This window comes from Oncorhynchus keta, chromosome 34 (genome assembly GCF_023373465.1).
Source record: "Oncorhynchus keta strain PuntledgeMale-10-30-2019 chromosome 34, Oket_V2, whole genome shotgun sequence".
Classification (NCBI taxonomy): Eukaryota; Metazoa; Chordata; class Actinopteri; order Salmoniformes; family Salmonidae; genus Oncorhynchus; species Oncorhynchus keta.
The window spans coordinates 64,736,462-64,749,909 of record NC_068454.1 but is presented as its reverse complement, the minus strand read 5'-3'; the positions used below and the strand labels follow the sequence as shown (position 1 = coordinate 64,749,909).

At 42.3% G+C, this 13,448-nt stretch overlaps 1 pseudogene; it reads left to right on the top strand.

Annotated features, from left to right (window-relative positions):
- The first annotated feature begins 2,009 nt into the window (after nucleotides 1-2,009).
- LOC118367547 (2,4-dienoyl-CoA reductase [(3E)-enoyl-CoA-producing], mitochondrial-like) lies at nucleotides 2,010-13,411 on the top strand (annotated as a pseudogene).
- Nucleotides 13,412-13,448: the final 37 nt, after the last annotated feature.

The window sequence follows — 13,448 nt, the reverse complement described above, 5'->3', positions numbered from 1 at the left end:
TTGGGCTACAGTAATATACATAAAACAGGCGCCATTAAATATAAAATGTGCTCATTTGATCGAATTTCTTAGAGAAAATATATATTTCAATACTTTTACTATATTGATTTATTTATTTAAAGATGTAGTCATTCTTATAATTGATACACTTAAAAAAAATATGGGCAAACGTTGGTTAAAAAACTGTCATGCGAGGTTTACGGTAACAGATCGCCATCATATCATGGACCTTACCATTGACATGCGGAAATAGGGTGATGATATGAAATATAAAATCTGTAATGGTTTCTTTAATGACGACAACATCAAATCGAATAGGTGAATGCAAAATAATAGGGATATTGTGCTGATATTGAAAGAAAAAGTATTATAAATACGTAAAATGACTCAAGACAGTCTGACAAAGATCATGGAACCACCTACTTTATACTCAATAACCCTCTCCCCTTCTATACCCTACTGAAATCAGGGCACAAGTCAAATCAAATTTTGAAATCATGGTATCCACTTTACTGGGACGGGTGTCATCAATATTTAAAACTGATTTAACCTTGCTGTTGAAGAGTCTTGTCTACAGACGGGTAAACATTGCCACCGAGATGAATGCAATAACTACCAAATCACATAAAAAAACGTATTTTGTCGTGTAAATTAGCTAGCTAGCTGCTAGTTTAGCAGCAGGTTGTTGTTAGTTGGCTAGCTAACTGTTAGGTGTGCTTCTATGGGAAAGCTGTGCAGCAGCTTACACATTATTTCCGATGTTGACAGACATGAATGCATTTTGCAATATTTCTGGCATAGCTATCTACATTAGTTCCAGTGTTCTGCTACAGATACATTGCTGAGAAGTGTAGGGACAGTTGACGATATGACCACTTTTGTGATGTTCATGCAAGAGCACATACTAAAGTAAATACTAAACCTGTGTAGGCAGCTTGCTGTGTGTTCTGACAGCCAGACATGTAACCATCTCAACCTTTCCCCCAGCCCCCTCTCCACTGGGAATGTGAGCACCCACACTGTTGGAGGAGTAGAGTGCATCAGTGGTGTTTATTAATATAAGTAATTTCTCTTACTAATGCATTTGTTTGATAGGAAAGACAACTAGTTTTTAATTCAATGGCCTCTATGCTACTTGTAGATGTGCAAGTTCAAATATAGTACAAGTTCTTATATAGTGCAGGAGAACAGCAAGCCCGGTTTAAAAACCCCCACATAAAGCAGCATCTCATGGCACAACACCTCTCCCCATGTGACCGAACAGTACTTGTGTGTATTTACTGACATGTATGTGTAACTGATAGATGCACACACACACTACATGTTAAGTATTTTTTTGTCTGTGATGTCTTTTTCTTTATGTGTCGGACCCCAGTTGGCGTCCGCTAATGGGCGTCCTAATGAATCAAATCAAAATCTGTGACTCACAACATCCCTTTTCAGCTGGTTCAGTAATCCACGTTTTTTGTGTGTTATCCCAATTACTCGCCTTAAACAGCTGTTCAGCAGTGGGACCAGGTCATTGAGTGAGACTGGACCCCCCCCCCAGGCTAAATTATTTCCTGCAAATGAGGGATCAATGCTGGTCCCTAGGACTTAGACAAAGTGGCCTTTATCACAGGAGGAGGAATGGGGTTGGGAAAAGGCATGACCACAACACTGTCAGCACTAGGGGCATAGTGTGTCATCGCTAGTCGGTGAGTGGAAACTTGGTAGTGAGTCGGGTGATAAATCCCAACTTTAGGTCAACACTACTGCTGCCTTCTTGCTCTCAAATTAGAAAATCACACATTTTTCATGTAATTTCTAGAAAACTGGACGTTTTGAAAAAGACTGCAGAGGAAATTACAGCCCAGACAGGAAATAAGGTACTACTACTACTGATCAATTACCCACATTGAATGCATTCATTATCCAAGAGTTCTAGATACTGATAAATCAGTATGATATCTGCTTTAAGTAGTGTTTGATACTTCAAGACTATCTGCAGGTCCATGCTGTGCAGTGTGATGTTAGAGACCCCAAGTCAATTGAAGCTGCTGTGGACCAACTGGTGGAGGTTGCTGGTCTCCCTGATGTACATAGGTACAGATCAGAGACGATTTTGTCTAAAATGTGGTACGCTTCGCTGTTCTAGATGTACTGGTCAATAATACTCCATTTGCTTGGTAAATATCATCCTCCTCTCTCGTTCCTCTAGGTGGTGATCAACAACGCTGCAGGGAACTTCATCTCCCCGTCAGAGAAGCTGTCTGCCAACGCATGGAGGACCATCACAGACATTGTCCTGAACGGCCGGCCTTCATCACCCTGGAGCTGGGCAAGAGGCTGATACTGGCCGAGAAGGGTAAGCACCAGAGCTATCTGATGGAGCCCATAAGCACAGATCTAGGATCAGCTTTCCCGTCCCCATTTATTTGTGTTGTAATGTATTATGTAGTGCTGCCACCAGGGGGCAGTAAAGATTCACAATTTGCCTACAACTCCTGGACATTAGATCCTCAGTAGTATAACAAGTGAGGAACAACCCAGCACATTGGTGTGGATGTAAGTGTAACATGAATCTCTGTTTTCTATTTAAGTGTGTAATATTGACAGTGATTGAGCCTCAATATGAAATGCTTGAGCACTTTTCCATTCACTTGGTCATAGTCTAGCATCACTCCTGTTATCTACTGCCCTTGTGCCCTAAGCTCCTCTTGGCTTTGCGTGCATGCACCCTCTCATTCATTCTCGGCCTCTTTTTTGTCTCCTCTCTCAGCTGTCCCTGGATAAAGGGGCAATGATATGTAAGGGGAGGATCGGAGAAGCCTTGGCTCTCATGCATTGTTGTGCCTATTTATATGTGTGTGTTTGTGGATAAGCTTTATTATTCATTTGTATATCCCAGCCCTTCTCTATTACTGTGGCTTTTCCATCTGCCTTCAGCACTGCAATTAGGCAAATCACAATTAAGCAAATACCTTGGAGTACAAAGACAAAAACATGCCATCACACTAGAGGCCCTATTCAATCTGATCTGATGTTTTTCCAAAACAGCCATTCTTCCAAAAGTGCAAGAAAGCATATTTGAATTTATACCCAGGTGTCTGTTCTTCTTTCATACTATTAGGATTATTCTATTGCAGTGGTGGGTACACTTTTTGGCTTGAGGGCCACATTGGGATTTTGAAATTCAACGGAGGGTCGCACATTTTTTATTTGATCGATTTGTTCGTCAAAATCAATTTGCGAGCCAAAAATAATAATTTCCCTCCCTGTTCTATCGGCTACATAAATCTAAATGTGCTTTTATCACGGTACAAGAAAGTTGCTTTGTATCTTCACCTGGCAGCTTGACTCCAGGCTTTGATTAAATAGTCTCCCAGACAAACTATCTCCTTCCACTACCCCATGTCATTTGTTTATTGATTCAGAAATTACTCTTGACTCGTGTTAAATCTATTGCAGTGTAATCTGGCCACCCCACATAGCCTGGTTCCTCTCTAGGTTTCTTCCTAGGTTTTGGCCTTTCTAGGGAGTTTTTCCTAGCCACCGTGCTTCTACACCTGCATTGCTTGCTGTTTGGGGTTTTAGGCTGGGTTTCTGTACAGCACTTTGAGATGTCAGCTGATGTACGAAGGGCTATATGAATAAATTCGATTTGATTAATCTGGCCCACAACAGCCACCATGTTTTATGAAAGGGAAAGGGGGACACCTAGTCAGTACAACTGAATGCATTCAACTGAAATGTGTCTTCCGCATTTAACCCAACCCCTCTGAATCAGAGAGGTGCGGGGGGCTACCATAATATTCATCCGTGTCTTTGGCGCTCGGGGAACAGTGGGTTAAATGCATTGCTCGGGGGCAGAATGACAGATTTTTACCTTGTCAGTTCAGGGATTCGATCTACAGTAGCAACCTTTCAGTTACTGGCCCTACGTGCTAACCACTAGGCTACCTACCACCCCCTGAGCTGTGCAGGATATAAAAGCCTATTGAAATGTACAATGACTAACTGCAGCTCTCAGGTCATTGGAGGATCAAGTCAGCCTATGACAGTCTAATGAAGAGAATAATTAATTGGTTTGAACTGGGATCAGTTGTAAATTATAGGGATGTACATGATGACACATTGACACATATTGCTGGGCATATACTGTACATATTTTTGTTTCTTTGTGGTATTTACACACATTGTGTTTGTAGGTGCTGCGTTTCTGGCCATCACCTCCATCTATGCAGAGAACGTCTCTGGATTTGTGATTCCCAGTGCGGCTGCTAAGTCAGGAGTGGAAACTCTGTGCATGTAAGTATTTCCAAAGAGGCACTACCAAAAACCTATCACCGGTTTTGGACCCGTTTCCCTGTCCTAAACCAACCTGTAACCCCTATCACTAGTCTCCTTAACAGAGGCAGAATTGCACCCATCACACGTAGACATCCACACTGGCCTCATTTGAAAAGATTTGGCTCTCTCACTTATCAAACGCCTTATGAACACTAATGCATTTTTAAAGAGAAGCAATCATTAGCATAACGAAGGTCCAGGAACATTTAATTAACATTAAAGTGTGTCTCTCTCTCCCGATCCCCCTCCAGTAGGATTTAGACAATAATGAAGACGGATGGGGTGTGTGTGTATGTACCTTGTTCGTTCACACACGTGTGAATCCATTAGTGGATGTGAGAACCCAATAAAATCCTAAATGGGACCGACACCTTTCATGTGAAGACGGGGATGCTCTTATCAAATTAAGAATATACCTTCTTAATGAACCTCTGAGGGCTTTTACCGAAAGAAAGATCCCGCTCAATATTAGTCCGTATCAATCCCGTTGAAAGAGTTAATGACACTGAAAGGTTTCCCCATAAACCCAGGGGACTGGGAATGATAAATGGGGGAACTATTCGTGTCTCTCACAATCACGTCCCTTTTGTACCTTGATATGTTTGACGTCCTATACAAGTGACCGCAGTGTGTGTGTGTGTGTGTGTGTGTGCGGGTGCGGGTGCGGGTGCGGGTTCCAGACTAGCTGGAATGCCATTTAAGGTTACGCTTGAATCCAAAATAAAGGAAACACTTGAGTAAATGAGGGATAAAGTCTATTGAAAGCAGGTTGTTCCACCCATGTGTGGTTCCTGATTTAATTAAGCAGTTAACATCCCATCATGCTTGGGTGTCATGCATAAAAATGCCTGGTTGCCCAGTGACATTAAAAGAGGGGTCTTAAAGGAGCATATGGGGTTTGTGTAGTGGCATACTGGAGAGTTACCTGGTCCATTCATGCAGTCTTTTTTTCCTGTGTGAATGAGCGCTATTATCCGATAAAGGACCCCCTCCCCCATATGAATTCACTCACACCAAAAAAGTGACCCCTCTATTTTGTGAAGGCAGCAGCAGCCAAATTCCATAGTCATTTATTGCGCCAGGCATCTCAGGGGAGAGCTAGCCTATTTTTAGATCCTACTCTTTCATTACAGTTTTTTGTGCGGAGGGTTTCAAGAAACTAGAGGGAATGAATCAATTCAACAAGCACCACCCTCGGCGCCTCTCACTATAATGTTCCCAGAATGACATGGAATGACTAAAGCACTCCAGGCATCTACTTTTTGGCACCCTAGCTTTTTCTGCATGAATAGTCGAGATGTATTTTGTTTTTAGGTGCAGCTAGTTACCCTCCAATCATATTACACTTAGACTGAAGGCCCCATTTATGAGTGATTAACTATGAGAATATTTAGCAGGTAGTGCCTCACTCCTAGGCCCAAGTCTAAACTGATTCCTTGAGCTTACACTAGACCCTCTTTATTAGTACATGCAGTAGTGGTAGTTCTTGATGTCTTTTTCTTCCTTTTTTTCTGTGTGTGTTATTGTATGTGCATATGTAAACAAACTACTGTTTGTTTCTCAGGTCTTTGGCTGCGGTGTGAGTGAGGTACGGCTTGAGGTTTAATGTCATCCAGCCAGGACCAATCAGAACCAAGGTAACAGACACAACTCTGGCATGAATCTTTACAAATATACTGTGTGGACATTTAAAAAATAGATAAATAAATAAATATAATCTTTCAATCTTTCCCTTTCTAGTCTTATCTTGGCTTATGAATGTGTAATTAGCTATGTCTTGTGACCTCTTCTCTTTGTGTAGGGGGCCTTCAGTCGTCTCGATCCTGCGGGCATGTTTGAGAAGGCCATGATCGGCAGGATATCTGTGGGCAGGCAGGGCACACCCGGAGAGATTGCCAACCTGGCAGCCTACTTGTGCAATGACTATGCCTGCTGGGTGTCTGGAGCGGTAAGAGAATGTGTGTCTGTCTGTCTTGATAAGCTAAGCAGGCAGTAGAGACCAATCACTATGTTAGCTGAATGCCTGCCTTGCAGAATGGGTATCTGGAAATTGCAGATTGCAGTAAGTCCTTCACTGTAAATGACATTCAAAGTGCACTAGGATTAACCAATGCAGGTATAGGGATGGACTATGGCTAAGGGAAAAATGATGACTCAACATTCACATAAATCGTGTTCTTCTCTTTAGTTGTGCCCATTCTCTTATATTTACAGATCTTACGAATGGAGGTTGGAGATTATGTCTCCATGGCAGGAGAATTCAATGATCTGAGTGTGTGCTGGAACTAACTTAGTAAACCCTGTTCCACTGTCAGGACCGGAACTTTAACACTAAAAAGTCATATAAACATAGAATGATAATTTGAAGGCATTGCTACCTTTTGCATAATCTCTGTTCTGTTATGCGATTAACTATTGATTCAGTAACAAGATTGCAAGTGAGCTGTTGGGGAAATCAGCCTAATTTTATGACAGATGTTAGTTTATGGATATGTGGGTCAGGTTGTGCTAGTTTTAACTTGCTGTGTTCTGTGTGTCAGGTCACTAAGGAGCAGTGGGCTATGATGGAGACCATGATCAGGGGCACCAAGGGATCCTAAGAAGTCAAGATGGGAACATGATACTAACTCTAACCACTGTTAATGCTCCAGAGAAACACAGGTACTGTACACACAGACAATCTTTCCCTCTGTTTCTGACCGACAGTTGAAGTCGGAAGTTTACATACCACTCCACAAATTTCTAATTAACAAATTATAGTTTTGGCAAGTCGGTTAGGACATCTACTTTGTGCATGACAATTGTTTACAGACAGATATCACAATTCCAATGGGTCAGAAGTTTACATACACTAAGTTGACTGTGCTTTTAAACAGCTTGGGAAAAAATCCAGAAAATGATGTCATGGTTTTAGAAGCTTCTGATAGGCTAATTGACATAATTTGAGTCAATTGGAGGTGTACCTGTGGATGTATTTCAAGGCCTACCTTCAAACTCAGTGCCTCTTTGCCCGACAATCATGGGAAAATCAAAAGGAATCAACCAAGACCTCAGAAAAACAATTGTAGACCTCCACAAGTCTGGTTCATCCTTGGGAGCAATTTCCAAATGCCTGAAGGTACCACATTCATCTGTACAAACAATAGTAGGCAAGTATAAACAACATGGGATCACGCAGCCATCATACCGCTCAGGATGGAGACAACTTCTGTCTCCTAGAGATGAACGTACTTTGGTACGAAAATTGCAAATCAATCCCAGAACAACAACAAAGGACCTTGTGAAGATGCTGGAGGAAACAGGTACAAAAGTATCTGTATCCACAGTAAAACGAGTCCTATATCGACATAACCTGAAAGGCTGCTCAGCAAGGAAGAAACCACTGTTCCAAAACCGCCATAAAAGAGTCAGATTACGGTTTGCAACTGCACATGGGGGCAAAGATCATACTTTTTGGAGAAATGTCCTCTGGTCTGATGAAACAAAAATATAACTGTTTGGCCATAATGACCATGGTAATGTTTAGAGGAAAAAGGGTGAGGGTTGCAAGCCGAAGAACACCATCCCTACTGTGAAGCACGGGGGTGGCAGCATCATGTTGTGGGGGTGCTTTGCTGCAGGAGGGACTGGTGGACTTCACAAAATAGATGGCATAATGAGGTAGGAAAATAATGTGGATATATTGAAGCAATATCTCAAGACATCAGTCAGGAAGTTAAAGTTTGGTCGCAAATGGGTCTTCCAAATGGGCAATGACCCTAAGCATACTTCCAAATGTGTGGCCAAATGGTTTATGGACAACAAAGTCAAGGTATTGGAGTGGCCGTCACAAATCCCTGACCTCAATCCTATACAAAATGTGTGGGCAGAACTGAAAAGGCATGTGCGAGCAAGGAGGCCTACAAACCTGATTAAGTTACACCAGCTCTGTCAGGAGGAATGGGCCGAAATTCCCCAACTTATTGTGGGAAGCTTGTGGAAGGCTACCCATAACGTTTGACCCAAGTTAAACCATTTAAAGGCAATGCTACCAAATACTAATTGAGTGTATGTAAACTTCTGACCCACTGGGAATGTGATGAAAGAAATAAAAGCTGAAATAAATCATTCTCTCTACTATTATTCTGATTTTTCACATTCTTAAAATAAAGTGGTGATCCTGACTGAACTAAGACAGGGAATGTTTACTAGGATTAAATGTCAGGAATTGTGAAAAACTGAGTTCAAATGTATTTGGCTAAGGTGTATGTAAACTTCCATCTTCAACTGTAGAACAGAGATTATACCATTTCAGGGAATATGGCTACAGGATCGACACACACACACACACACACACACACACACACACACACACACACACACACACACACACACACACACACACACACACACACACACACACACACACACACCCCACCACCACCACCTCACTCTGAGATTCTACAGTTATGGCCAAAAGTTTTCAGAATGACACATATACATTTTCACCAAGTCTGCTGCCTCAGTGTCTTTAGATATTTTTTTCAGATGTTTTTATGGAATACTGAAGTATAATTACAAGCATTTCATAAGTGTCAAAGGCTTTTTATTGACAATTACACAAAGCTGATGCAAAGAGTCAATATTTGCAGTGTTGACCCTTCTTTTTCAAGACCTCTGCAATCCGCCCTGGCAATCCGCCCTGTCAATTAACTTCTGGGCCATATCCTGACTGATGGCAGCCCATTCTTGCATAATCAATGCTTGGAGTTTATCAGAATTTGTAGGTTTTTGTTTGTCCACAAGGATTGACCACAAGTTCTCAATGGGATTAAGGTCTGGGGAGTTTCCTGGCCATGGACCCAAAATATCAATGTTTTGCTCCCCGAGCCACTTAGTTATCACTTTTGCCCTATGGCAAGGCGCTCCATCATGCTGGAAAAGGCATTGTTCATCACCAAACTGTTCCTGGATGGTTGGGAGAAGTTGTTCTCGGGGGATGTGTTGGTACCATTCTTTATTCATGGCCGTGTTCTTAGGCAAAATTGTGAGTGAGCCCACTCCCTTGACTGAGAAGTAACCCCACACATGAATGGTCTCAGGATGCTTTACTGTTGGCATGACACAGGACTGATGGTAGCGCTCACCTTGTCTTCTCCGGACAAGCTTTTATCTGGATGCCCCAAACCATCGGAAAGGGGATTCATCAGAGAAAATGACTTTACCCCAATCCTCAGCAGTCCAATCCCTGTACCTTTTGCAGAATATCAGTCTGTCCCTGATGTTTTTCCTGGAGAGAAGTGGCTTCTTTGCTGCCCTTCTTGACACCAGGCCATCCTCAAAGTCTTCGCCTCACTGTTCGTGCGGATGCACTCACACCTGCCTGCTGCCATTCCTGAGCAAGCTCTGTACTGGTGGTTCCCCGATCCCGCAGCTGAATCAACTTTAGGATACGATCCTGGCGCTTGCTGGATTTTCTTGGGTGCCCTGAAGCCTTCTTCACAACAATTGAACCACTCTCCTTGAAGTTCTTGATGATCCGATAAATGGTTGATTTAGGTGCAATCTTACTGGCAGCAATATCCTTGCCTGTGAAGCCTTTTTTGTGCACAGGAAGAACAATGATTCCATGCACCACCCTCCTTTTGAAGCTTCCAGTCTGTTATTCGAACTCAATCAGCATGACAGAGTGATCTCCAGCCTTGTCCTCGTCAACACTCACACCTGTGTTAACGAGAGAATCACTGACATGATGTCAGCTGGTCCTTTTGTGGCAGGGCTGAAATGCAGTGGAAATGTTTTTTTTGCGATTCACTCTTTGCACGGCAAAAAGGGACTTTGCAATTAATTGCAATTCATCTGATCACTCTTCATAACATTCTGGGGTATATGCAAATTGCCATCATACAAACCGAGGCAGCAGACTTTTTGAAAATTCATATTTGTGTCATTCTCAACACTTTTGGCCACACCTGTACTGGCTACAGCACTCCCTGGATGAAACTGGATTCTCATTGGTTGAAAAACCTGTCCGTTCCTATGATTGATGTGGTATTTTGCCAGTAAAGTGTATCATTTGTTTTTACAGTGATGCCTTGAAAATAATGAATTCTGTTCTTTTAAAAAACATGTTTCAATGGCCTATCTAAGTTGAACTCCAGTAATGCTATTCATTGCTGTTAAGTGATTGTCTGGTGCTCTGTGTGTACAATACGTGAGCTTTACATGGATTTGTCTGTATGGAGTATGTTGGATAAAAGACAGGAGACATTTTATATGTCTCTGATGCATTCTTATAGAATTCTCAGCCACCTAATGTGACAGAGCGTTCGATGGATCGACACTATTAATTTACTCCCAAGCTGCTCTATCATTATTTTAGTTACTCTGACAAATCAATAGTCTAAATGCTGACATAGGCTTGTATGGATCTAATACACTGCTAAGCTGTTATAAATAAATAACCTAAATAAGATGTTCTTGGTCAGAAGTGGGATTTGTAGCAAGTTGAAAAGCTTGTCGAATGCATAATCATTGATGAACCGTTTAAATGCTTTGTAAATGTGTTTTAATATTCTTTGAAGTAATCACTGATGTGCCAAGGCTTCATTGGTGAAAGTAAAAGGATGGAAACACAGCCTTCACGCATCCAATCACATACCGATTTGTTACCTCAAGAAAGGATGTGATACATTTTGACAACCTTGGAATTGGGCCTAAGCCTTTTATCGGTGCACCATACGTGACGCTAAATGAAAATGTCGCCAAACGTGAAGTAGCCCATGTCTCATTGTCAGGCATAGCAGGGAGCTGTCTTACTGTGATGTGTAGGCATTGTGCCAGTGAGATACTCTACAGAGGCACAGAGAGAACCCCACTCCCTCCCATCTCTATTTGTATTGTGCAAGTCACACTACTGTTATCTTTCATACTCTCCATTTCCTCCCTGTTCTACTTCCCCCTCCTTCTTTACCTCCTTTAACTCTTTCCCTTTCACCCCTCTTCCCCCTGTCTGTCTGAACCCCCTCCCCCCACTCCTCCTTACATTTTCTATTTAATTTTCTTCCCTTCCTGTATTCAAAGCCTTCTCTTACAGTTGGAGCGTGGTGGATTGTCAGGTCATATTTTCTCCTTTCCTCCAGCAGACCTTGTCCTCCCCCACTGAACAGAGGATGCTTGACTGTGTCTGATGCCATAGGACAACACCAAACAACCACAACGGAGGAAACGTCCTTTCAATCCAACACAAAGCACCAGTTCACTGACCCTCCTGCTAAAGCTGTGTGTATGTGTCTCACAGTGTTGGAATATCTCCAGGATAAACACTATTACTCTGATTGTGGTGTCGGCAACACTTAGCTGAGAAAATGAAATGTGGTGGAGTTTTATTTACCTATCCTATGAGGTTTGTGGAAATGTCCAATTGAAAAAACTACAATTCCATCTGGTTATTCCTTTGTCATCTTTAATTGTGTTCAACCATTGTCTAATTTGTTTGCAGAATCTCCATTGACCATGCTTTTAAGGTCAGGGGTATGTATGTCTGTTCTGTGACGAGGGAAACAGGCATCAATGTATAGAGTGGAACAGTACCTTGCTTTGATTAAGTACAATTAGCTCTCCCATAATGCAGCGTGTTCCCCTCTTCCTACTTCATACCCCTACCCTTTCACGTACCAGAGTTCCATTAGGCACAGACACACACTTCACACCTGCTACATTTAACCTTTATTTAACTAGGCAAGAACATAATGCAGCTAAACTCAGATAAGCCATCTCTATACATTTACCAACTCGGAGAGAGATTCCAGCAGCTGCCCAATTAGGAGATAAAATCATCCTGCTGTCTAAACTCTCACTGCATAGTGCGAGGGGGACAGAGCACTGAAGCAATGCCTTTACACTCAATGCAGGGATTTCTAAGGTTAAGGCTTCCCTCGGTCTGTCATAAAGCAGCGGTTAGCTTTTGACCTTCAAGTGCTCCTGTGTCTACAGAAAGCTCCTGTCCTAGGACCAGACTGTTTCTGCATTCAGCAACGCTGCATTGTTGCAACGACAAGTTGGCCAAAGCAGATTGGCACACAGGTTAAGGAAGTTCCATCTGAAGTGTCCTCACCTCCCCCTGTAAGCACATCCCTCCAGTGCTGTTCAACCTCCACTGGCTCCCAATATGCTCACGCATTGATTTTAAAATCCTGGTTCACACCTACCAAGCTATCCACAACTCTGGAGCCGAGTGCCTGTCTGACCTCATTCTACCATCCTACTTCACATACACCCTTCGTTCCTCCAGGTAAGTCTCCGTTCAGCATCCCCACTGCAGACAAACATTTATGGGTGACGGGGTCTTTCAGTTTTGCGGCTCCTCGACTGTGGAACTTCCAGTCAATATCAGGGCTGTAGAGTCTCTGACTTCGTTTAAGGCACAGCTTAATTGTGCTGTTCAGAATAGTTTTCAAGTACCTATGTTAATTCTGTTCTCCTGTCCACCAGATCTGGCGATACCTGTATATAGCTTATATATATATATATACACACACTGAGTATGCCAAACATTAGGAACACCTTCCTAATATTAAGTTGCAACTTGTACCAATCTCTTTAACCCTCAGAACAGCCTCAATTCGTCGGGGCACGAACTCTACAAGGGATGCTGGCCCATGTTGACTCCAATGCTTACCACAGTTGTGTAAAGTTGGCTGGATGTCCTTTGGGTGGAGAACCATTCTTGATACACACATGAAACTTGAGTGTGAACAATCCAGCAGTGTTGCAGTTATTGACACAAACTGGCGTGCCTGGCACCTACTAACATACTCTGTTCAAAGGCACTTAAAATGTTTGTCTTGCCCATTCTCCCTCTGAATGGCACACATACACAATCCATGTCTCAAGGATTAAAAATCCTTATTTAACCCGTCTCCTCCCTTCATCTACACCGATTGAAGTGGATTTAACAAGTGACATCAATAAGGGATCATAGCTTTCACCTGGACAGTCTATGTCATGGAAGGAGCAGGTGTTAACATTTTGTACACTCAGTGTATATATTACGTTTTTTTATTTGTTATTTTGAAATTAAATTAATTATTTTGTGTCATCCATATCATTCTTGACATTTTCAATTCCCCCTTTGT